Raw genomic sequence first — 27,994 nt, 5'->3', positions numbered from 1 at the left:
CCCCAAAATTCGAGGAACGAGGTCGACGCTCAACCGAGTGAACCCGACTGAGCAAGCCTATTAGGTTTCATTCTATCCAAACTAATTCATGAATAAATAGGAGATGGACTCCATTAATCAAATTCTATAAACATGTCATTAACGATTTCCATTTCATTTTCTTTAGCAACTTCATTCACAGTTTTGAAGACACTACAAGTTTTATACATCATTGTCAAACATCAATATTTCTATTTTAATTCCAATACCCGACGCTACCCACAACCTGTTTATGAAGCCTCTAAATACAACTGAAGAATAATATGGAAATGCCGGCAACAAGGCTTCGGCTATACCTCAAATACAAAGTACATGATTAACAGATGAAACAGGACCCTGAAATGAAGTGGGGCTCACCAAGTCAGCTGAAAGGATGATGCGGCACTAGCTGCGACCAACACTGCCTGCTATAGAAACACCTACATCCATTTAAAGACGTAGCGCCCCCGGCAAAAGGGACGTTAGTGACATCGAATAGCACTAGTATGTATAACTAAACACCATCTAGTTAGAAAGAACTTTCATACAAAGATAAGGAAATCAGAAATATAACCCAAAAGCTTTAAATGATCACAACATTATCAATAACAAAGAATCGTACAATTTTTACATCATGTTTCCATATCCTTTAGTGTGGGGCATTTCATATTGTTCATCCTTGTTTGCTATACCACCGCTAGCTTGAGCGGAGTCCGATCTCGACCCGATTGGCTAGGCTGCCTCATTTGAGACATACACTTCAATCACAATCTCTCTTCCCTTTTTATCCGGAGTTCAATATCAACACACTACCACCATGTGTGCGGCATGGAATCCGATCTCGGCCGATCGGCTAGGCTTCCTTACCAAGGCGTTTCCCTTTTCCATCAATCATCTCAATTCAACCTTTGTTTCACATATATCATTCCATAGGCACATGGGGCCACAACTATCACATCATATATTTGGCACTAGGCCACATCTCATATCATTCCCAATTTTAATGTTAGATTTGTAATTCAAGATAATAAGTGCACACAGGAGCAATTAAAATTGTAGGCATAGAGGAGACTTCACATAGATGGCACAACATACGCAACTTCGATTTCAATTTAAGGTCTAAGCATTTCAATTCATGATCCATAGTCCTTGCACCTTTTCAAGTTATCAAGTATAGCATATTGATCATATTGAGACATACTTTCCACGAATATGAGGTTGCAACACCAATTCAAGTGAAAGAACAATCAATACAACAATTCAATTTTTATCTTACCGTATTCACACAACCACCGATAAAGCTCAATTTCTAAAAGACGGGGTTTTAGCCATACATACCTTGTTTAAGCTTTCCTTAAGTTACTAAGACGTTCCGGAAATTCTAGCAATCCCAATCTACTTTGAGACATAACAAAATTGAACACAAATTAGGAAGGTATTCATGGTTTCAGCTCATTTGAGCATTTTATCAAATACTAGTTGAGCATCTTGATTTCAAATCTCTTTTACAAGGTTTCCTTCATTCCCCAACCCAATCTTTACTTATTTATGTTCAACAATCTTCCCACAAACCTAATTTGTACATGCATGTATACATAATACTATTACACCCAAGAATCATACCTCAATAACCCATCTTATACCCCAAACTCGAAATTAAAGTCTAATGTATAGAACCTTACCTCTTAGATGAAGAACATGTGATTGGGTTCTTTGATTCTTGAAGACTTGAGCAAGAGATGGGTGATTATGAAGCTAGGTCCCTCCTTTCTCTCTCTATATGCTCTCATCTCTCTCTAAAATCAGTAGGAAATGACCCCATAATGAACCCCAAAGCCTATATATTAAAATGGAGTCGGGTTATAAAAATAGAAAAAATAAGCCTCCGAAATCGGGTCTGCGATCGCAGAATGGATTGCAAACCAAGAATTTGGGCCGCAGAATGCATCTCAAAATAGGTGCCCAAAACTGGGCAACACTGGCCCAATATGCGACAGATCTGCGATCGCAAAGTCAAAAATGTGACAGATTTACGTTCGCAGATTCGACACAGGATCACATTTTTCCAGCCTTTGGTAATTTGATTATAACTTTGTGTAGGAGTGTCCAAATGACAAACGGTTTGAAGCGTTAGAAACTAGTCTCAAAGAACTTTCATTTGATAGGTTATTCATCTTATAAAACCTTATACATATTTAGATATTCTCGTTCAAAGTATGGACTAGTGCAAGTACCTTTGGAATCTTAGCCTATTATGAAATTTTTCTCATTTGGCTTACACTTAGGCCTCTCCTTGGACCTCATCTTACTTAATATATGACTCATACATTTGTTGACCAAATCCAATTGATGCCCATCATGTTAATAACACATAAAACATTATAATTAGCCTACATGGCACCACGAAATCCTAATTTACTTAGCAAAATTTTTCGGGGCCTTACAGAATGGCATCGAAAAGACAAGTCCATGGGTGGCCCGGTTATTGTAAAGGCTTACGTCGTAGGCTGCATCACCGTTATGACATCGTCGTAAGGAGCCCGGAGAATCGGGCGTCAAAATCGTTTCCTATCTCCTTGCTCTAGGAAACACGGAGACTATCTGTATACGGCAAAATCGGAGGGTCCAATTTCCCGTCATCAAGACAGTTCGGAAGATCGCCTCGAGGCTACAAAGATGCGCTCGAGTCTTCTTCTTCGAAAGTCATCGACATCCGACCAGAAGAGAATACTGGTCGAGGCTTAAATAAAAATGGGAGTTCCCAAGACGCGGCTGAAGTCTGACAAGGCCTAGCCGGCCTACCCTGAACTCAGATCAGGGTGTCACATCTAGTTGTCTCATCTCCGTATCTTTACAATTAATGTATGTATTACCATATAAGCTTTCCCCTTTCTATATAAAGGGGATTTTTATTACTTTACAGGGAGGGGATGTTGCTCCAACTACACTACATGAAATATATGATAACTCTCTCTCTTTTCTCTATAATACACTCTCTCGATATTGTGGCTGTAGTTTATTATCTTCATACTTGTTCATCACTTATTGCTTATCATTGGCCATAAGAGCCTCCTTTAATATTATTGCATCTGTTAGCCCTTCCCCGACTGCCCCTGATAGCTCGAGCCCGAGCTCGGGAATCGACCTCGAGGCTCTAAATCGACTAGCTCGAGGCCCTGAACAGTTATCTTTCGGTTCGATTACGACTCCATTTTAGTTTGCATCTCGTCCTTAAACTTCATATACATAGCATCAACTGCTCTACAACTAGCATAAAAACAGATCACGTATTTTTAGAGTCCCATCGACAAATTTAATTTTTATTACCATTTTCACGGTAAACAAGTTAGGCACGCAGGTAGAATTTAGTACTGCGTTATCACCCATAGACAGATAGGAAGTCCAAGCGGACCATTCAAATTCTTGAGGATATGTTGAGAGTGCGCGTTATTAGTTCTAGGGCCCAATGAGATTAGTTTCTGCCGTTGGTGGAGTTTGCTTACAACAATAGCTACCAGTCATTTACTTAGATGGCTCTGTTTGAGGCCTTATATGGAGGCGGTGTCGTTCTCCGGTTGGTTGTTTTGATCCTAGTGAGGCTAGGCTATTAGATACATATTTGGTTCGTGTATACTGTGGAAAAGGCGAAGTTGATTCAAGAGCGATTTCATACAGCACAGTGCAGGTAGAAGAGTTATGCCGATTGGAAGGTTCGTGATATGGCTTTCATGGAAGGTGATAAGGTTCTCCTTAGAGCTTTTCCTATGAAAGGCGTGATAAGATTTGGGAAGAAGGGAAAGTTGGGCCCTCGGTATATTGGTTTGTTTGAGGTGTTAGAGAGAGTTGGTGAGCGGCTTGCAGGCTTGCTTTGCCATCCAGCTTGTCGAGTGCTCATCCATTATCTTATGTTTTCATGCTTCAGAAGTATTATTAAGACAAGCCACATGTGTTGGATTTCGTTCAGTGCAGTTGGATGAGAATTTTGCTTATGAAGAAGAGTCGATGACCGTGTTGGATAAGCAGGTTCGGAAGTTAAGGTCGAAGGAGATTGCATCAGTGAAGGTTTATTGGGGAGGTCAATCGGTTGAAGAGGCAACTTGGAAAATTGAGCATGATAAAAAGAGCAGCCCGGTGCACTAAGCTCCCACTATGCGCGAGGTCCGGGGAAGGGCCAGACCATAAGGGTATATTGTACACAACCTTACCCTGCGTTTCTGCAAGAGGCTGTTTCTACAGCTTGAACCTGTGACCTCCTGGTCACATGGCAACAACTTTACCAGTTACGCCAAGGCTCCCCTTCAGACTGAGCATGATATGTGGAGCAAATATCCTCATCTTTTTGGCATCCCATGTTTGATTCTAAACCTGTTCGCAGATAAAAGTTTATTTAGGAGGGGGACAAACGTTTAAAGGATTAAAGAGTTTATTGGTTTGATCGGAAGTTAAATTTAGTGTTATCGGGTTTTGATTGGTATTTTGGAACTTTGGATAGGTTTATTTAGTTGATTAGAGCTTGTGTGGAATGTTTGATTATGATCCGAAATGTTTAGGCATGATGCAGGCATGTTTAGCGAAGTTGGAATTTTTGGACGTTATGCATATATTTTGATCTTTGATTCTCGATTTTGTTGTTGTTTTTGGGTGTTTTGAACTTTGGATAAGTGTGATTTGTGTATTCAGACTTGTTGGTATAATTAGACGGGAGCCCGGGAGGCTTACGAAGTGGTCTCGAATAATTTCGGACCATGTTGGACTTGCTGAAATTTTTTTGATATATGGTGCATCGCACATGAGGAGGAGGTGTGCATGTGCGGAGGTCACACCTGCGGTATTTGGAGTGCACCTGCAAGAGTGGCTGGCCCTATGCATGGTCGCTTCTGCGAAGACGGGAATCGCACCTGCGAGAGTAAGGCAGGCCTGAGAAAGCGCATCTACACAAGGACGGGCGCACTTGCGAGACCGCAGATGTGGCATAAGAGCCGCAGGTGCAAGGGCAGGATTTTTAAAGGAAGCTCGTAGATGCGAGGGTTTGGCCGCAGGAGCAAGCTCGTAGATGCGAGCCTTTTAGTCGCAGATACGACATCGTTGGCACATTTACTTATTTCTAGGGCTAGCTCATATTTTACTATTTTGAGTTTTTTAGCTTGGAGAGAGGCAATTTTGGAAGAAATTTTTATTACTACTTGTGGGTAAGTAATTTTTACACGGATTTGATTATATATATTAATTTTCCACATATTTATACACTTAGAACATGGATTTTAAAGATAGAAATTGAGGTTTTTGCCTATAACTTAAAAGAGTGCATTTTGGAACTTTGAGGGTTGATTTGGACTCAGTTTTGGAATCTAATAACATATTTAGATTCAGGAGATTATGGGTAGTCGGGATCTATCCTTTGACTCGGTATTTGACAGTGTGGGCTCTGGTTAACTTTTGTTAGCTTTTGAGATTTGATCAAAGACTGGAATTTTATTGTTTGGGGTTGATTTCTATAGCATTATTTGACTTTATTAAGTAATATTTTACTAGATTCAAGTTGTTTGGAGGTGGATTTGAAGGGAAAAGTTATTTTTGGAAGGTTGAAGGTGTTCTCGAGTGGAGGTAAGTCTCTTGTATTTCTTCGTAAGATGGAATTTTTTCTATAGGTGATTTATTTTGCTAATTGTTGCTTGATTTTGGTGCTTTGTATATGCGAGGCAATGAGTGTATATGCGTAGCTGGGTTATGACCTTAGGCGGATAGATCGAGTTAGGCTTATGATTTACCTTATTTTTGTCTTTAAAAGTTGTTTATTCACGTTTTATTGATTCTATAATTACATGATGAAACTTATCTGTGACTAAATATCATGTTTAGGGTTTTGGCTTGTTGATTTTGCCGTATTCATGTTCTAGCCTTACTTGACTTACAATTTGGTAATTATTGGCTCTTCTTGTTCATGTTTGATATCATGATCAGACTTAAGAATATTAAATTAACATGTTGAATTGTTATGAAAAGTTGATTTATATAATTATCCATAATCATCTCATATTCATGTTATTATTCATCCACATTCTATTATTATGTCATGGTGCATCTTTATCATATCATCTCATATATACATACATGAGTTGGAGAGTTGGTTGTTGAGGAAAATTGATGATTTTGGCACTAAGGACATTGTGAGCAGATATGGATATGGATATGATATAGATTATTGATTATGTCTGGATCGGATCTCATGTTCCAATGGCGCTTGGAGATGGATCCGTCCTCCGCAGTCAGGTAATTACCCATATTATTTTGGGCCCTATGAGCACAGGTAACCAGATTGGTGCTTATTTGGACACTTGGCTAGTGTCAAACACATGGATTTATACTGGGAGGTATGAAAGTGGATCATGAGCATGCATTTGCATCTTAGATTCATGCAGTAGCTTTTATATAAGCGTTTATTTTCATATCATGACTATGAAAAGAATCGAGGTATTTGACATTGGAATCTATCTTTTTGCCTGAAAAAATCATTCCTAAATTCTACTTTTACTAATGCCTTTACCTTTTGTACTTATTTGATGATATCACGCCTTATTTCTTGTTCTATTTAATGTATTCATTGTTTATTGGATTATTAGTAGGTGTCGGTATCGATCCCTCATCACTACTTCTTCGAGGCTAGATTTGATACTTACTGAGTACCGTGGTATTGTACACATGTTACACTTCTGTATAGTTTTTTACAAATTTTGAAACCGATACTAGTCATATCCATCCATCCACTTAGGAGATCGTATTGGAGACTTCGTAGTGAGCTGCCCTACATGTTCGATCCGCAGTACATGGAGTCCCTCTCCCATGTTTATCTATCTCTGTCCATTTACTCTTTCCAGACAGATGTTGTTATTTGGTTGACAGGGTTTACCCTTTCTTAGATGCTTGTGACATTGTTGCACCGGGTTTTGGGCGTTATTTGACAGTTGTAGCAGTGTTTAGATCATGTATTAGATATTGTATTTGTGCTATTGATTTTCAGATTATTTCTACTTTCATATTATTATCCTAACTCTGTCAATGACTTAATAGTTGGTTTCTATCACTATTACAAATACTGGCTTGCCTAGCTAGCAGGTTAAGTGCCATAACGATTTTTGGTGAGATTCTTGATCGTGACATTAACTAAAACGTTTCCTCCATTCATATTTCACAGACCAAATCATAAGAAGCTTAGGATATGTGTAGAGATATAACTAAATTCTCAATTTTTCAGTGGATGTGTATCATTTGCTACTATCTATCTACATGCTCATAACTACAATGCTTTTTAATGCAAAAGCAATAAGAACTCAATACTACACAAGGCACTCTCATTTGTGAAAAGTACACATTGAATTTCTAAATTTTTTTCTAGTGTTCTAAACAAGTTTATTATTATTAATGTCAGATTTTGCTATTTAACATTCATCATATATTAAATAGCACGCGGTCTCTGATTTGATAAAGTTGATTAAATATTACTCCATCCGTTCTAGTTTATGTGAACCTATTTCCTTTTTGGTCCGTTCCAAAAAGAATGACCACTTTCTAAATTTGGAAACAATTCAGCTTAAACTACAATTCTACCCTTAATGAGAAGCTTTTATAATCACACAAATACTCTAGGCCCCTTTTTGACTTGTTTAGGACCACAAATTTCAAAAGTCTTCATTCTTTCTTAAACTCCATGCCCAGTCAAATAGGTTCACATAAATTGAAACGGAGGGAGTAGATAGCTTAAAAATATTAAAATATATCTTAAATGGGGGTGTTCAAAGTGACTACTTCATATATATATATAATATATATTATATATATATATATATAATATATATTTCTTTCAGTCTACATATAGCTATACTTTCATGGGGAAAAGAGTACATATAAAAGTTAAAATATTTACCCCGCTCTACCCATTAAATAATTACAATCCCCTACCCATTTAATAAACAAACAGAGTATCTTAAAATAACTACTCACGCTAATGCTCTACCTAAAAAAAATGAAAAAGCTGCTCAAATTTGGCAGAATTTTACAAAATTAGCGCACAAAACTTGAGATTTCCACCGGCATCAGAGAATTGTTGTTGAAGATTTAAAGATCACAAGCCTAATTTGAAGACCGTAAGCCTGAAAAAGCGTAGTGAGATGCTAATTTCTCTTTAAAATTTGACTTTTTCTCCTTAAATTTTGTAGAAGTATCAATCTGCTCGAATCATAGCAGCTGATTTGACTTTCGAAGATGCTGAAACTTTTGATGCTCAAATTTGCATCGTATTGTTCCACTTTTGATTTCGCAGATTATAGAAGTTTAGCGCTCAAACTTCTGAATTTTTAACAGAAAATTTTGTTCTCAATTTGGAGACATGGAGATCTGGAGGTTTGAAGATTTGAGTTCGAAAAATCTTCTGTTGAAATTCAGTATTTGACATCAACACTGTTGAAATTTACACTGTCGAGATTTGATTTTGGACATAAATGTAGTTATAAATTCAGAATCTATATAATCACGGAAAATAGACTAATTATGTTGCAGCATAGTGGAGAATGGGATGATAACCATAATATTATAAATTTTCATGTTGATGCAATTCTAATAATGACCTGTTGGAAATTTGAACAACTTCTCAGAGAGATTGCAAAGAAACTGCAAAAGGACAGTAACACAATAGTTATTCAGTATGCTATTGCTCAAGGATATCCACCAATTACAATTTGCAGCGATATGAGTATTAGTGTTTACATGGAATTTAAAAAATCAATTGCAGGGATGACAACACTCCCACTATATGTGTCGTTTCTTAAAAATACTATAGCGGCAAGCATCCCCAGCTTTGATGTTGCTATAATTTCATCAGAAATTGCACAATTTGAAAGCAGTGATATGATTAGTACTTTTGATGTGCAAGAAGGAGATGACACCGGCATAGAACTTGATATGCAAACATCATAACTGATCAATTTCATCAAAAAATTGAAAAAGGAGAAATTTACAAAGACAAGAACATGCTGGCTCTCGTTATGAAACAATATGCTGTTAGAGAAAAATGTCAATATCGGGTTAATAAATCATACCCAAGAAGGTTCGTCTGTGTTTTTTCAAGTAAAAAACAACTCCACCCATTTCAATTTATGTGAACCTGTTTGACCGGGCACGGAGTTTAATAAAAAATGAAGACTTTTAGAATTTGTGGTCCTAAACAAATTAAAAAGGGGCCGAGAGTATTTGTGTGGTAATAAAAGCTTTTCATTAAGGGTAGAATTGTAACTTTAAGCTAAATTGTCCCCAAATTTAGAAAGGGGTCATTCTTTTTGGAACGGACCAAAAAGGAAATAGGTTCACATAAACTCGAACAGAGGGAGTATGTGATACCTATATAGTATATCAGGATGCTATATCTGTATACTGTGTGAGTATAGAATTGTACTGGTTTGTATGTGTGTTATTTATCAGTAAAACATGACACCGATATAGTATATCACTATGCTATATCAGTATACTATGTGAGTATAGAATTGTACTGGTTTGTGTATATTTTTTTTATCAGTAAAAGACTATATGGATATAGTATATAAGTATGCTAAATCAGTATACTATGTGAGTGTAGAATTATACTGGTTTGTCTGTATTTTATACCAGTAAAAGATAATACTCATATAGTATATAAGTGTGCTATATGAGTATACTATGTGAGTATAGAATTGTACTGGTTTGTGTGTGTAATTTTTATTCGTAAAATATGATATTTATAGTATATATTTATACTAAATCAGTATACTATGTGAGTATCGTATTGTACTGGTTTGTCTATATTTTTTATCAGTAAAAGATGATAATGATATAGTATATAAGTATGCTATATGAGTATTCTATGTGAGTATAAAATTTTACTGGTTTGCATGTGTGTTTTTTAATCAGTAAAATATGATACCGATATAGTATATATGTATGCTAAATCAGTGAGTATAGAATTGTACTGGTTTGTCTGTAATTTATATCAGTAAAAGATGATACTGATATAATATATAAGTATGCTATATGTGTATAGAATTGTACTGGTTTGTGTGTGTATTTTTTATCAGTAAAACATGATACATAATTGTATTTGTATTATAAATAGGTATACCCACGCTTGATTGCGTGGATGAAAGATGCACTTGGAGACTTAAAGCATCAAGCCTACGAGCATTAAATCTTTTCAAAGTGACAGATTTCAATTCTGCCCACAATTATTTAAATGATAAGAGATTTTGTTCACAAAAGCAAGCTGTCTCAGCTTTTGTTGCAGTTGTGGTACAAGATAAACTTGTTGATCCGAAAACTATATATACACCAACAGATATCTAGAGAGACATCCAGAAAGCGTTTGGTATGGAATTAAGCTACATGCAAGCATGGAATTCAAAAGAAAAAGCAATGCAATTGTTGAGAGGAATACCAAATGAGTCATAAAAGAAATACCAACATATCTTTATATGTTAGAGTACGCTAACCCAGATTAGTGACACAACTACACACTGAAGTAGATGGGGGCTTCTTGTATGCATTCGTAGCTATATATGCATCGATTCGAGGCTGGATCTATTGTAGGCCAACAATTGTAGTTGATGGAAGTTTTTTAAAGTCAACATATAGAGGGACCATGCTCACAGCTTCCACGCAAGAAGCAGAGGGTAAGAAAAAAAAGTTTTCTCAAAATCAGTATTGAATGATTGATGTACTTTAATATTTAAAAGTGCAATCCAATTACATTCAGTTAAAGTAACAAAAAAGATCTTCAAATATCGTATGATACCGATATGGCATACAAGTATACCAACAGAGTATATAATTATTTTGCTACATACCTGCACCTACCTATGACTATACTATAATATGAAAAGATATATTAATATTGTGTGTTGTAACTAATATTTTTTCCTTTGGTTTTACAGGACAAATTCTACCCTCGCATATGCAATTATTGATTCGGAAAACAATGCATCGTAGTGGTTCTTCGTGCAGTTTAGAGAAACCTATGAAAAAAGAGATGGAATGTACATTGTATGAGATAGGCATGATGGTATATGGAGAGCAACTTCAATTGTTTATCGAGAAGTCCCTCATTGTGCATGTATGTTCCATCTGTGGAACAACTGTCACGATCCGAGTTCGCCCTCCGTGAACTGTCGTGACGGCACCTAGTCTCTACGACTAGGTAAGCCTAACAATTTGCGAAAAAAGGAAAACGAAAGATATAACTAACCAAAAACTGCGGAGTAATATAAATAAGCGTTTAGGATGCCGCTCGGCATATACAAATATAAAATCTCACACTGAATAAACTCCCAAAACCCGGAATCTCATGAAATCACAACCTGAAAATGTTTACATAAAGTTCTAACTCCAGAATATCTAGTCAACGGAGAGTACAGAAGACCTAAAGCTATAGAAAGAGATAGAGAGAGAGACTCCTCGGTCTGCGGACGCGGCAGATATACCTCAAAGTCTCCGAAAGTCGCCTCGTCTCGCTAACGATATGGCTGAGCAGATGAACCTAGAGCTGCACACGGAAAAAATGTACAGGAAAGGGCATGATTACACCACGGCGGTACCCAGTAAGTGCCAAGCCTAACCTCGATCGAGTAGCAACGAGGAAGGTCAGGGCCCTACCGATCACACACACACACACACACACACACACACACACACACACACACACACATATATATATATATATATATATATATATATATATATATATATATATATAAGGAAATGAAACAGTATAAAGAAACACAGGGTAATAAGAATAACAAAAACTACAACAAAGATAAAATCACAGAAAGAAGATAGCTCTACACAGAGATAGCAACCGGGGATCTCCCAGGATATCGTCCTGTAGTCCCAAAAGTAAATATCCAATGGATACGGGATATCGTCCCGTAGTCCAGTTCATAATGCGTAGGGGATCTCCCGGAATACCAATACATAGTCCCAAATAGACAAGCAAGGGGGGATCTCCCGGGATATCGCCCGTAGTCCCAAAGTAAACACACAACAACATCACGAAGAATATTCAATCCTATCCAATTTCATACCAAGGAAAAACAGATATTTCTAACCTAACATGCTGCACAAGATTAGAATAAAACAGTTTGAGCAAGTAAAGAAATTAAATCACTTAGACATGCTTCCCTAAGCTAACAGTAGGCTTAAATTGCAAGTAGTGTTCAACAAGGAAGAAAACACAAATTGTAGTTACTTAATAAAAACAGGATTTTCAACAATTAGCGCATGTACGCACTCGTCACCTCACGTACAAGGCATTTCATATATCAACAATACCAAATCCTAAGGGGAGTTCCCCCACACAAGGTTAGGCAAAGCCACTTACCTCGAACCAGCTAAATCAACTCGATATCACGTTCTTTCCATGAGTACCCGACTCCAAATGGCCCAAATCTATTCAAAGTAATTGCATAATGTAAATATAACTTCAAGTAACTAATTCAACTAATTAATTCGAAGCTAACACGCGAAATTAGGAAAATCGCCCAAAAAGTCCCCCGGGCCCACGTCTCAGAATCGTATAAAATTCGCAAAACTAGAACCCTCACACTCTCACGAGTTCGTACATACCAAATACACGAAAATCAGACCACAAACTACCCCTCAAATCCCCAATTCCAAGTCTCCAATTTCAAACCCTAAACCCCCCAATTTCCACAAATTTCTTGCCCAATCAGTAGAATAATACCATATAAATGAGTTTGGGTTCCAAAAATCTTACCTCCTTGAAGCTCCCTTGAATTCTCTCTCAAAAACCTCCCAAAAATCTCAAGTTCCGGATGAAAATGGTGAAAGCATGGGAAAAATCGCGACTAAAACCTTATATAGGTTCTGTCCTAGGGTTTCCGCACCTACGGCCATTTCCTCGCACCTGCGGTCCCAGGTGCGCATCTGTGAGAATTCACTTAAAGCACCAAGCCACACCTGCGCTTCTTCTATCGCACCTGCGGTCTCACAGGTGCGCTCCATCTCTCGCACCTGCGACTTCAGAACTCCAAATGCCCAATCGCATCTGTGGCTTCTCCATCGCTTATGTGGGCCCGCACCTGCGGTCCCATGCATGCAGGTGCGGTTATGACAGATCTTTAGCAGCTGAAGCTGCTTCCAAATCTCCCAATTTCTTCCGTCAACCTTCCGAAATCATCCCGAGGCCCTCGGGACCTCAACCAAAAATACGAACAAGTCATATACCACTATTCAAACTTGTACCAACCTCGGAACACTCAAAACAACGCCGGAATACCAAATTACCCTCGGATTCAAGCCTAAGGATTCCGAAACTTCCAATTTCCGCTTTTGATCAAAAAGTCTATCAAACCTCATCCGAATTACCTAAACTTTTGCAGACACGTCCCAAATAACACGACGGACCTACTCCAACTTCCAGAATTTCATTCCGACGCCGATATCAAAATCTCACTATCAAACCGGAAACTTCAAAAATTTGACTTTCGGCATTTCAAGCCTAATTAAGCTACGAACCTCCAAAACACAATCCGAACACGCCCCTAAGCCCGAAATCACCCAACGGAGCTAACGAAATTCCATTCCGAGGCCATCTTCACACTGCTCCGACTACGGTCCAAATTCTAAAGCTTAAGCTCTCATTTAGGGACTAAGTGTCCCAAAACACTCCGAAACTCAAAACGAATCCTCCCGACAACTCACATTAGCAGAAACAAACACGGGGAATGCAGTTAATAGGGGAACAGGGCGTAAATTCTTAAAACGACCGGTCGGGTCGTTACGTGCTCCCCTTCTTAAAACATTCGTTCGTCCTCGGACGAGCATAGAGACATACCTGAAGTAGTGAAAAGATGAGGGCAACGGCTGTGCATATCCTGCTCGGTCTCCCAAGTCGCCTCCTTAACCGGCTGACCCCGCCACTGAACCTTCACTGATGCAATGTTCTTCGACCTCAACTTTCGAACCTGCCTGTCCAATATCGCCACTGGCTCCTCAATGTAAGATAGATCCTAGTCCAACTAGACTGAACTAAAATCCAACACGTGCGACGGATCATTGTGATACTTCCGGAGCATCGAAAAATGAAATATCGGATGGACTCTTGCCAAGCTGAGAGGTAAGGCAAGCTCATAAGCAACCTCCCCAACACGCCGCAATATCTCAAAAGGACCAATAAACCTCGGACTCAATTTCCCTTTCTTCCCAAATCTCATAATGCCCTTCATAGGGGATTCTCGAAGCAAGACCCGTTTTCCAACCATGTAGGAAACATCACGAACCTTCCGGTCCGCATAACTCTTCTGTCTGGACTGGGTGGTACAGAGTCTATCCTGAATCACCTTAACCTTATCCAAAGCATCCTGTACCAAGTCTGTGACCAATAATCTAGCCTTGCCCGGCTCGAAACAACCTACCAGGGACCTACACCGCCTACCATACAAGGCCTCATAGGGTGCCATCTAAATGCTGGACTGGTAGCTGTTGTTGTAGGCGAACTCACCTAGTGGCAAGAACTGATCCCAAGAACCTCGAACTCCATCACACACGCACAGAGCATATCCTCAACAATCTGAATAGTGCGCTCGGACTGTCCGTCAGTCCGGGGGTGAAATACTGTGCTCAACTCCACCCGAGTGCCCAACTCATGTTGTACGGCCCTCCTGAACCGTGATGTGAAGTGAGTACCTCTATCTGAAATGATGGAAACTGGAATACCATGTAGACGGACAATTTCCCGGATATAAATCTCCGCCAACCGCTCTAAAGAATAAGTAGTACACACAGGAATGAAGTGCGAGGACTTGGTCAGCCGATCCACAATCACCCAAATGGCATCGAACTTCCTCAAAGTCCGTGGAAGCCCAGCTACGCAGTCCATGGTGATCCGTTCCCACTTCCACTCCGGAATCTCTATCTGCTGAAGCAACCCACCCGGTCTCTGGTGTTCAAACTTTACCTGCTGACAATTGAGGCACCGAGCTACAAACCCAACTATATCTTTCTTCATCTGCCTCCACCAATAGTGCTGTCTCAAATCCTGGTACATCTTCGCGGCACCCGGATGGATGAAATACCGCGAATTATGGGCGTCATCTAGAATCAACTCCCGAAGCCCATCAACATTGGGTACACAAACTCGACCCTGCATCCTCAGTACCCCGTCATCACCAATGGTAACATCTCTGGCATCACCTCGCAGAACCTTGTCCTTGAGGACAACCAGATGAGGGTCCTCAAACTGACGTTCCCGGATACGATCAAACAAGGAAGACCGAGAAACCACACAACCAAGGACCCGGCTGGGCTCCAAAAGATCCAATCTCACAAAATGGCTGGCTAAGACCTGAACATCCATCGCCATGGGCCTCTCCGCTGCTGGTAGATAGGCCAAACTCCCCAAACTCTCTGCCCGGCGACTCAAAGCATCGGCCACCACATTGGCCTTGCCCGGTGATACAAGATAGTGATATCATAGTCCTTCAGCAGCTCTAACCACCTCCTCTGGCACAAATTAAGGTCCTTCTGCTTGAACAGTTGTTGCAAACTCCGGCGATCAGTATAAATCTCACAAGGCACACCGTACAAATAATGACGCCAGATCTTCAAGGCGTGAACAATAGCAGCTAACTCGAGATCATGGACAGGATAATTCTTCTCATGTACTTTCAACTGTCTGGACGCGTAGGCAATCACTCTACTGTCCTGCATCAATACCGCTCTAAGGCCAATCCTCGAGGCATCACAATAGACAATATAAGACCCCAAACTAGTAGGCAATATCAAAACTGGAGCTGAAGTCAAAGCTTTCTTGAGCTTCTGGAAGCTCCTCACACACTTCCGTCCACTGGAACGGAGCACCCTTTTGGGTTAGCCTGGTCATATGTGCTGCAATGGATGAAAATCCCTCAACAAATCAACAGTAATAACCCGCCAAGCCAAGAAAATTGCGGATCTCTGTAGCTGAGGATGGTCTGGGCTAACTCTGCACTATTTCCACTTTCTTTGGATCTACCTTTATCCCCTCACTCGGTACCACGTGACCCAAGAATGCTACGGAATCCAACCAAAACCCACATTTCGAGAACTTAGCATATAACTTCTTTTCTCTCAAAGTTTGAAGCACTATCCTCGGGTGCTGCTCATGATCTTCCCGACTCCGGGAGTATACCAGAATGTCATCAATAAAGACAATGACGCAAGAGTCAAGATATGGTTGGAATACACTGTGCATCAAATGCATAAAGGCTGCTGGGGCATTGGTCAGTCCAAATGACATAACAAGGAACTCGTAATGACCATAACAAGTCCTGAAGGCAGTCTTCCGGATATCTGGCTCCCGAATCTTCAACTGATGATAGCCTAAACGCAAGTCAATCTTAAAAAACACACGGGCACCCTGTAACTGATCAAACAGGTCATCAATACGAGACAAAGGATAACGATTCTTCACCGTAACCTTGTTCAACTGGCGATAATCAATGCACATAGGCATAGAACCATCCTTGTTCCTCTCAAACAAGATAGGAGCACTCCAAGGTGATACACTGGGCCGAATAAAACCCTTATCAAGCAATTCCTGTAACTGCTCCTTCAACTCCTTCAACTCAGGAGGAGGCATACGGTACGGAGGAATAGAAATGGGCTGGTGCCCGACAACAGATCAATGCCAAAATCAATATCTCTATTGGGCGGCATGCCCGGAAGATCAGCTGGAAACACATCAGAAAAATCCCGTACTACTGGGACTGAATCAACTGTAGGGGTATCAATACTGACATCTCTCACATAAGCTAGATACGCGTCATACCCCTTCTCAACCATGCGCTGAGCCTTAAGGAATGAAATATCTCTACTGGAAGTATGAACTAAGGTACCCCTCCACTCTACTCGCGGTACACCTGGCATAGCCAGCATCACAGTTTTTGTGTGACAATCAAGAATAGCATAATGGGGCGACAACCAGTCCATGCCCAAGATAACATCAAAGTCTACTATGCTGAGCAATAATAAATTGGCTCTGGTCTCAAAACCACTAAGAGCAATCAAACACGACCGATAAACGCGGTCCACAACAAGAGAATCTCCAACAGGAGTAGAAACATAAACAGGAGAGCTCAAGGAATCCCGAGATACGCCCAAATGAGGGGCAAAATAAGAGGACACATAAGAATAAGTGGACCCTGGATCGAATAAAACCGATGCATCTCTATGACAAACCAGGATAATACCTGTGATGACAGAATCGGAGGCGACAGCCTCAGACGGGCAGGAAGGGCATAGTATCTGGCCTGGCCTCCCCCTCTAGGGCGACCTCTACCTCCCTGACCTCTACCCCTAGCTGGCGGGGTAGGTGGGGTAACAACCGGTGCTGTAACCATAGCCTGAGAACTCTGCGGGGCACGTTGTGGCTGAGAAGTCTGTGGAGGTGCACCCCTCCTAAGTCTCTGTACCGATCCATGAGACTCTAATAAATCGGCTTGTGATTCATGACTCCTGTGAACCTAGACCTCTGATACCAACTTGTCACAACCCGAGTTCGCCCTTCGTGAACTGTCGTGACGGCACCTAGTCTCTACGACTAGGTAAGCCTAACAATTTTTGGAAAAAGGAAAACGAAAGATAAAACTAACCAAAAACTGCGGAGTAATATAAATAAACGTTTAGGATGTCGCTCGACATATAGAAATATAAACTCTGAAACAGAATAAACTCCTAAAACCCGGAATCTCATGAAATCACAAGCTGAGAATGTTTACATAAAGTTCTAACTCCAGAATATCTAGTCAACGGAGAGTACAGAAGACCTAAAGCTACAGAAAGAGATAGAGAGAGAGACTCCTCGGTCTGCGGACGCGGCAGATGTACCTCAAAGTCTCTGAAAGTCGCCTCGTCTCGCTAACGATATGGCTGAGCAGATGAACCCGGATCTGCACACGGAAAACATGTGCAGGAAAGGGCATGAGTACACCACAGCCGTACCCAGTTAGTACCAAGCCTAACCTCGTTGGAGTAGTGACGAGGAAGGTCAGGGCCCTACCAGTCATAAACATATATATATATATATATATATATATATATATATATATATATATATATATATATATATATATATAAGGAAATGAAACTGTATAAAGCAACACAGGGTAATAAGAATAACAACAACTACAATAGAGATAAAATCACATAAAGAAGATAGCTCTACACAGAGATAGCAACCGGGGATCTCCCAAGATATGGTCCTGTAGTCCCAAAGTAAATATCTAATGGATCTCCCGGGATATCGCCCCCTAGTCCAGTTCATAATGCGCAGGGGATCTCCTGGAATACCAATCCGTAGTCACAAATGTAAATCTCAGTACAGGGGGGAATCTACCGGGTGCAGTCCCGTAGTCCCAATATAAATGTGCAGGGGGATCTCTCAGAATACTAATCTATAGTCCCAAATAGACAAGCAAGGGTCCCTGGATATCGCCCGTAGTCCCAAAGTGAACACACAACAGCATCACGAAGAATATTCAATCCTATCCAATTTCGTACCAAGGAAAAACAGATATTTCTTCCCTACGCTAACAGTAAGCTTAAACTGCAAGTAGTGTTCAACAAGGAAGAAAACACAAATTGTAGTTACTTAATGAAAACAAGATTTTCAATAATTAGCACATGTACACACTCGCCACCTCACGTACAAGGCATTTCATATATCAACAATACCAAATCCTAAGGGGAGTTCCCCCACACAAGGTTAGGCAAGCCATTTACCTCGAACCAGCTCAATCAACTCGATATCACGTTCTTGCCACGAGTACCCGACTCCAAATGGCTCAAATCTATTCAAAGTAATTGTATAATGTAAATATAACTTCAAGTAACTAATTCAACTAATTAATTCGAAGCTAACACGCGAAATTAGGAAAATCGCCCAAAAAGTCCCCCGGGCCCACGTCTCGAAATCGGATAAAATTCGCAAAACTAGAATGCTCACACTCTCACGAGTTCATACATACCAAATGCATGAAAATTGGACCACAAACAGCCCCTCAAATCCCCAATTCCAAATCTCCAATTTCAAACCCTAAACCCCCAATTCTAACCCTGATTTTCCACAAATTTCTTGCCCAATCAGTAGAATAATACCATATAAACGAGTTTGGGTTCCAAAAATCTTACCTCCTTGCAGCTCCCTTGAATTCTCTCTCAAAATCCTCCCAAAATGCTCAAATTTCGGATGAAAATGGTGAAAGAATGGGCAAAATCGTGACTAAAACCTTATATAGGTTCTAGCCTAGGGTTTCCGCACCTGCGGCCATTTCCTCGCACCTGCGGTCCCAGGTGCGCATCTGCGAGAATTCACTTAAAGCACCAAGCCGCACCTGCGCATCTTCTACCGCACCTGCGGTCTCGCAGGTGCGCTCCATCTCTCGCACCTGCGACTTCATAACTCCAAACGCCCAGCCGCATCTGCAGCTTCTCCATCGCTTCTGTGGGCCCGCACCTGCAGTCCCATGCACGCAGGTGCGGTTATGACAGATCTTCAACAGTTGAAGTTGCTTCTAAATCTTCCAATTTCTTCCGTCAACCTTCTAAAATTATCCCGAGGCCTCCGGGACCTCAACCAAAAATACGAACAAGTCATATACCTCTGTTCAAACTTGTACCAACCCTCGGAACACTCAAAACAATGCCGGAATACCAAATCACCCTCGGATTCAAGCCTAAGGATTCCAAAATTTCCAATTTCTACTTTTGATCAAAAAGTCTATCAAACCTCGTCCGAATTACCTGAAATTTTGCACACACGTCCCAAATAACAAAACAAAATTTCTCCAACTTCGGGAATTTCATTTCGACCCCGATATCAAAATCTCACTATCGAACCGAAAACTTCAAAAATTCGACGTTCGACATTTCAAGCCTAATTAAGCTATGAACCTCCAAAACACAATCCGAATACGCCCCTAAGTTTGAATTCACCCAACAGAGCTAACAGATCGACAGAATTCCATTCCGAGGCCGTCTTCACACTGCTTCAACTACGGTCCAAATTCTAAAGCTTAAGCTCTCATTTAGGGTCTAAGTGTCCCAAAACACTCTGAAACTCGAAACGAATCATCCCGACAACTCACATTAGCAGAAACAAACGCAGGAAATGCAGTTAATAGGGGGATAGAGCGTAAATTCTTAAAACGACCGGCCGGGTTGTTACAACAATATAAAGACGAACTTCAAGAAGAGCCAAAAACAAATCAAAGAAGTATACTTTGCGTTAGCAAGAGCATACACCATTGAAGAATTCAACATGTATATGGCTGAGTTAGAAGCTATTGACAGTAGAGTGAAAATATTCCTGATGGATATTGATATGATAAATGGTCCCGGGCACATTCCAAGGAAAATAGAACTATGACCATGACGTTGAATATTGTAGAATCAGTAAATGCAGCAAACAAGCATGCAAGAGACCTCCCAGTTGTGAATTTTCTTGACTTTATGACGACATTGATTCTGAAATAGAATTACACCAATTGGAGGATGTCGTGGAATCATTTATGAAGATCGGTGTAAAGTATGAAAAAATATTGGAAAATAATACTATCTTATCATAGACGATGATGACATGCATTTTCAGAATCATAAAAACACTGCATGTATTGTAGTGTTACTGCTGCACCTTAGAGATTTCACTAAACAACTGTATATTGTTATTAAAAAATACTATTACTTCATACAACTAATGACTTTTCGTAATTAAAATTATATTAGGTGTTAACTCAATTCTTACATTTAGTAATTGATGGCCAAAGAAGAAATGTGGTGCGCCTACATGAAAAATTTACACTTGTGGAGGTTTCAGCTAGACGATATTCCATGTCCACATGCAATGGCAGTTATACAAAAATTCCATATGGATTCATAAAGTATTGCTCGAATTAGTACATCATAGACTACTAATTCTATATACCTTATTGGTATCAAAATATGTGCAAAAATAGAAATGGTGCCCTAAATGCAACATCTGTACATACATCGTTATCAAAATGGTCACGTTTTGCAGCTCATATCAGTATTGACGTAAAACAAATTGGAAGTCATTTACATGTAGTTACTGTAAGGGAAAAAGGTACTCAAATACAATGTAATACCCAAATTGTATATATTTGTATACCTTATTGGTATATAGTTGTATTGCACTAATATGATTAACTAAAATATGTGTAGAAATACAAGTGGTGCACCAAAAAAATGCAACATCTGTACATACTTTCTTAATAAAATGGGCACACTTTGCAACTCATGTCAATATTGAAGTATAACAAAAAGATACTCAAATACAATGTGATACCCGAATGGTATATTTATATACCTTATTGGTATATACTTGTGCACTAATATGGTTAAAACCCGAAATATGTGCAGAAATACAAGTGGTCCACCAAAAGAATGCAACATCTGTACATACTTTTTCAACAAAATAGGCACACTTTGCAACTCATGTCAATATTTAAGTATAACAAAAAGGTACTCAAATACAATGTGATACCGGAATGGTATATTTGTATACCTTATTGATATATATTTGTATTGCATTAATATGGTTAAACCAAAATATATACAAAAATACAAGTGATGCACCAAAAAAATGCAACATTTGTACATACTTCCTCAACAAACTTTGCAACTCATGTCAGTATTTACATCTAGTTGCTGCAGGAAAAAAGGTACTCAAATACAACGTGATACCCAAATGGTATATATGTATAACTAATTGGTATCTAGCTCTACTGCACTAATATATCTGAACCAAAATCTTTGCAGAATACAACTGGTGTAGCAATGCAAAATCTGCACAAAATTTCTTAGATTCAGCTACAACTAAAAACTGCTTCCAATACAAATCCAAAACCAATTCGCTTTCTAAAAATATATTTTCACATTCAAATCAATGGTCTCCCTGTTCTTCAACCAAATAGCAACATAGTTACTCTTTTTGAACGCTATAACTTCCTTAAAAAGATACCTCCAAAAACAACTTTTGTTGTTGTATTACAGCGAACTAATAGTGCTCCTCCTAGTACAAATGCAAGTACTATAGTCAAGATTTCAGTAACAACTCCACTGGTCTCTCCTAAATGAAATCACCTAAACAACTAGAAATCAAAAGAGGAAATATTGATTCTAATGGCTTGACTTCAAGTGCTGAGAAAATTTTGTCTCCGAAAGGCACTGCTAATAAACCAACAACTTTATTGAAGAAGCCTAAGAAAAGCAGTGCGGGAATAACTTCACCCCCTTCTGTGGAGAATTCTTTATTGAAATATTCGTCCTCGTTGATAGTCGAGGCTCCAGAAAGCATAGCAGCAGCAAGAAGGGAACAAGTTGCAACCGCGCAAGTTCAAAGAAAAATTAAAATTGCCCATTATGGAATAACAAAATTTGCCAAATATGAAGGAAAAGTATGTTCTTTTGACTCTTCCTCTCCTTCAACAGCTAATCCGAATCCTCGAGAGGAAAAAAGATGCAGCTTTATCATGCCTAATTTTGGTAATTAAAACTCCTACAAATTTCCAAAATGAGACAAACTGAAGATAGATTCCAATATTAAAACGGTTATAGAAACATATTGTATTATTACACTTCTATTCCTAGAACGCACTTTTATAATCTAGCATTTTTACAATCTAATAATGCAAAATAACATGCTTCACCAAAAACTATCAAACTTCTGCAAAGTTTTCATGCTACGATTAACTAAAAGCAAAAAGAGACCTATACTACTTCTTGCGCTTCTTTCCACGAGTCTTTTTTGTTATTACTGGAGCCTCAGATTCACTTGATTCACCATGAAACTGCTTGTTCCTCCCATAGTGCCACATCAGTATATCAAACCTAGCTCGAAGACCATCCACATCAAAATTGGCAACAGGGATTGGAAGACCTTCGATAATATACTCAGCAAAGCATGCGACATATACTCCACAATCTCTAAAAGAAAACAAATGAATTAGAATATAAAAATCGATGAGTAGTGAAAAATGTTAATATGAATGAGGAAAACAAAGTAAAAAAAAAGTAACTATTCTTACGAATTTTATTGTGTTGGCAGATTTGTAATCAGTTCAATCTCAAAAGGATCAGTCAAGTCCTTTCCAATGTGCAGATCCGTTTCTACTACAATATCATTTCTTTGGTTATAAAATTCAATTCGAACTAGAAATAGGGAGATCAACACAGCATATGCCTCTGCCACCTTTTGAATAGTCTTTTTGTTCTTTCAATTACGTAGCGAGTCATATACATAAAAATATCTCTTATGGAATGATACAAACCCCAATATCCAATGCCACTTTCTGCCAAATTAATTGGAAAGAAAAATGATCAACCTGGTGCCATGGAGTGTTGCAATGCATCTTAAATCCTTTCATGTACTCCATGATATCGTCTGATCTATCAATCAAATTATTTCTCACCTTTTATAAATTATGTGTAAACAATTTGAATGATATTATTAAGAAGAGTATCAATAGTTGTGACTTTGATTGGAATATTAATTCCATATTTCGCCTTCTTCCTAAGATAGTAGAATGTAATATTCAAGTGCTGCAAAAAAGAGAGCGAGAAAACATGACTAACACTAACAATATGCATTAACTAATACAAAAAAATTAAAAAGCAGTACACATACCGAACTAGACAGCGGCCTGCCAGAATAATTTAATGTGTAGGAAAACGTCTTATCATCAATCTGTTCAACTTCAAAATGAAAACAATGGTCCAGCTTTCGATCATCAAGTAAATACATTTCCCTATTTCGAATAAAAGAAGATATGGATAAGAAATACATCAACAAAAATTAAGAAAACATGAAAACAAAAGTACATGGAAATGAATATGCACTCTTCCAATTGCATGTCTGCTTCAACAAAGTTTGAGAATGCAGTCTTAAGCTTATAATCAACAACCACTGAAATATCATTTACAAATAGAAATCTTCCTTTGATAACCTTCGAGGATCCCCCAACTACACTAACACCAAATTGCCAGTCATTCCTATACGAAAATTGTTTTACAGCTGCAAGACGCCTTCTCCATGTGAAAACTGTAGGAGTTGTTTCAAGATCTGTTCGTTTCTGGACAACAGTTCTTGATACCGATTGATCAAGCTTAGACTTATTTACATCACAAGTTATCAGTTCATTTCGAGATTGATCTACATTACGTGTCCCTCCTTGTTAATGGTAGCAATTAGATCAAGTTGAGAATCAGTATATTCAAAATCAGAATCCAAGTCAATATCACCCTCGTGTTGATAGGGAGCTTAAATTATAAAATTCTAGTGAATCAACAAATAAACAAAGTTAAGAAATTTTTTTAAAAAAATGAAAAGTTATATATATGAGACATAACCAGAAGGAAAATTCACATTACTTCCACCAACATCCACTTGACCAACACCATCAACCCGATGCTGAACACATAAAAGCATTATCAACATCAGTATTTAGATAAAAAACTAATAAAAATGTCACGACCCCAATTTTCCTCCGTAGGATGTTGTGACGGCACCTAGTCTCTAAGACTAGGTAAGCCTAACAAACATGCGAAATAACTGAAATGATAATTTAAAAGCTAAAAACATCAACAACTATATAGAATAAAATCTACAACTCAACATGTACATGTAACGACCCTGTCACGACCCAAAACCCACTAAGGGTCGTGATGGCGTCGGACGATGCTGTCAGGCAAGCCAACCAATTACTTAATCAAATTCTCGTTTTAATACTTTTGAAAATCTAGGATATTCCTTCCAATTTAGCAATTTAAAAGATAATTGTCTCAAATCAGATTTAAATAATAAGCAGTTCAATGCAAAATACTCCAAACCATCCCAGAACCCGGTGTCACAAGTGCATGAGCATCTACTGATAAGGAAATAAAATACAACATTCGTCCAGAATATAATGGACAGGAAATAAATACAATGTACTGAAAAGGGATATACTAGCTGGGGCCGCCTCGAATAATGCAACTCACCTAGCCCCCAACTCATCCGTGCTGCTACGCCCAGTGGGCTGCTAGAGATAAATATACCTGTGCAACAAAAATGCACAGAAGTGTAGTATGAGTACGTAAAAAACATGTACTCAATGAGTATCCCGCCTAATCTCGAAGAAGTAGAGACGAGATGGTCAACTTCGACACTTACTAGAGGTCAATTGACAATATACTAAAAATGTGAGGAAATCATGGATTTATATAGCAGTTCTAATTCACAAAGCGAGAAGACAGGTAAACACCTTTAACAAATAATAAAGGATTTTCAAGGTTTACTTTTCATTATCTTATCAATTTATATCAAGCCATGAAAGGCAATACCAACATTTAAAATTCTCGGGAAATAATATATATATCACGCGCAAATCATGCCGAGGTCGACGGTCCGCTCCAACAGAAATGTAATCTGTACACTGCCGAGGGTCGAACGGCACGAACCATAGATGCATCTATTTAATCTGCCGAGGCGTTCGGCCCGTTTCATAAATAAACACATACCCTGCTCGCGAATCATGCATGCGACGCAGGTACACATAGGGATACATGCTCAATCAGTCAATTAAGAACTTATCGGGAAATATTTATCCAAAGAAAACAAATTCTCCTTTAACAAATTTTAAGAAATAAAGTTTAATCCTTTTAGAAATTCACTTACTAATTCAATGTGATTTAAGCAATTCAAGCTATCAATGGGTTCATAAACAATCCAAGTATAACATGCTTTTGGGTCCTAACTACCAGGGTAATAGCATAATAGTAGCTACACACGGACTCTCGTCACCTCGTGCGTACGTAGCCCCCGCAAATAGGAGCACATAATCAATTATTTCACCTATGGGGACAATTCCCTCTTACAAGGTTAGAAAGGAGACTCACCTCGCTCCGAAGATCCATAACCGACATTCCACGCCCTTCCGAAGACTCTAGTCGATGCACCACGCTCCGAAACTAGCCAACGGTTACGCAAATCCATTAATATATGCTCAATTATTCATTACAATCTAATTTGTTGCAATTCCTAACTCCGGTCGAAAAGTTGACCAAAATGCCCTCGGGCCCACGTGCCCGGAATCCGAAATTTTTCGAAGATAAAGATTACCCATGACCTTAGGAACTCAAATATATAATTTCACTAAATTTCATACTCAATATTGTGGTTAAATTCCAAGAATATAATTTCTAGGTCTTTCTACCAAAACCCCCAAATTTCAGCCAATTTCATGCTCAAATCCTTACATAATTGATGTATTTAACTTAAAATGGATGGGGATATATTACCTCGACGTTGACGACGAAAATCCCCCTCTTGAAGCTCCCCAAAAATCGCCCAAGCCATGAAAAATGGAAGAGAAATGACCAAAATCCGACATTAAAACAACCTCTTGCCTCCAGCTATTTCCGCACCTGCGGTTCCGCAGGTGCGGTCAGATTGCCGCATCTGCGGTCCAGCTTCTGCGGAACATCGACCGCATCTACGGTCCGCTCCAGCTGCCCCTCACTCCGCATCTGCGACCACTCTACCGCAGGTGCGGTCCCGCATCTACGGAAATATGACCGCATATGCGGTCCCTTCTCTTCTTAGCCCCAAATCCACTTCTGCGGCCCCCTTTCCGCTTATGCGGGGCCGCTTATGCGGTTAGCTCACCGCAGAAGCGAAAATACCAGCAACCAGATCCTTCAGCCCTCTTCCAAATTCCAAATTTCGATCCGTTAATCACTCGGAATCCACCCGAGGCCCCCGGGACCCCAACCAAATATACCAACCAATCCTAAAACACATTATGGACTTGCTCGAGGCCTCAAATCACATCAAACAATGCCAAAATCATGAATCAACCCCCAATCCAAGCTTTATGAACTTTAGAACTTCCAACTTCTACTTGCGATGTTTAAACCTATCAAATCACGTCCGATTGACCTCAAATTTTGCACACAAGTCATATTTGACATTACGGACCTACTGCAACTCCCGGAATCGGATTCCGACCCCGATATCAAAAAGTCCACTTCCGGTCAAACTTCTCAAAAACCTTCAAATTTCTACCTTTAGCCAAATGGCTCCAAAATGACCTACGGACCTCCGAATTCACTTCCGATCGCGCCCCCAACTCTGGAATCAGCATACGGAGCTATTCACAATCTCGGAATCCCAAACGGACATCGATAACACTGAAATGCACATCAAGCCAAACTTATGAAATTCTTCAAAAATGCTAGCTTCCACAATAGGCGCCAAAACGCTCCCGGGTTATCCAAAACCCAAACCGGGCATACGCCTAAGTCCGAAATCATCATACGAACCTGCTGGAACCTTTTGATCCCGATCCCGAGGTCGTCTACTCAAAAATCCAATTCTAGTTCATTCTTTCAACTTTAAGCTTCCGAAATGAGAATTCTTCTGCCAATTCAACTCTGGACTTCCCAAAATTCAATTCCGACCACGCGCACAAGTCATAATACCTGAAATGAAGCTGCTCACGGCCTCGGGCTGCTGAACGGAGTGTTAGAGCTCAAAACGACCGGTCGGGTCGTTATATTCTCTCCCACTTAAACATACGTTCGTCCTCGAACGTGCTGAGAACTACACTGAAGTAGTCTGAAATCACCGGTTAACTTCTCATGCACCTTCCCGTGCTACCACCACTCAGTTGAGCACATTTGCTTGATCAGTTCTGAAGATATTCCTTTTTGTTCAAGCAGATAGGCCTTAGAGCCTAATTCCAATATCAGGAATTCTCTGTCAGGCCTGTTTCTAATATACGAACACCGTATCAATCACTACACGCTGTACCCAAACATGACTGCATAACTTTGCTGAATTCACACCTTACATCATTTTACTCACCGGACCACAATATCATTTTCTGATCAACTTAGACAAATTTCC

The sequence above is a fragment of the Nicotiana attenuata genome, chromosome 10 (assembly GCF_001879085.1).
Source record: "Nicotiana attenuata strain UT chromosome 10, NIATTr2, whole genome shotgun sequence".
Classification (NCBI taxonomy): Eukaryota; Viridiplantae; Streptophyta; class Magnoliopsida; order Solanales; family Solanaceae; genus Nicotiana; species Nicotiana attenuata.
This window is presented reverse-complemented; position numbering follows the sequence as displayed.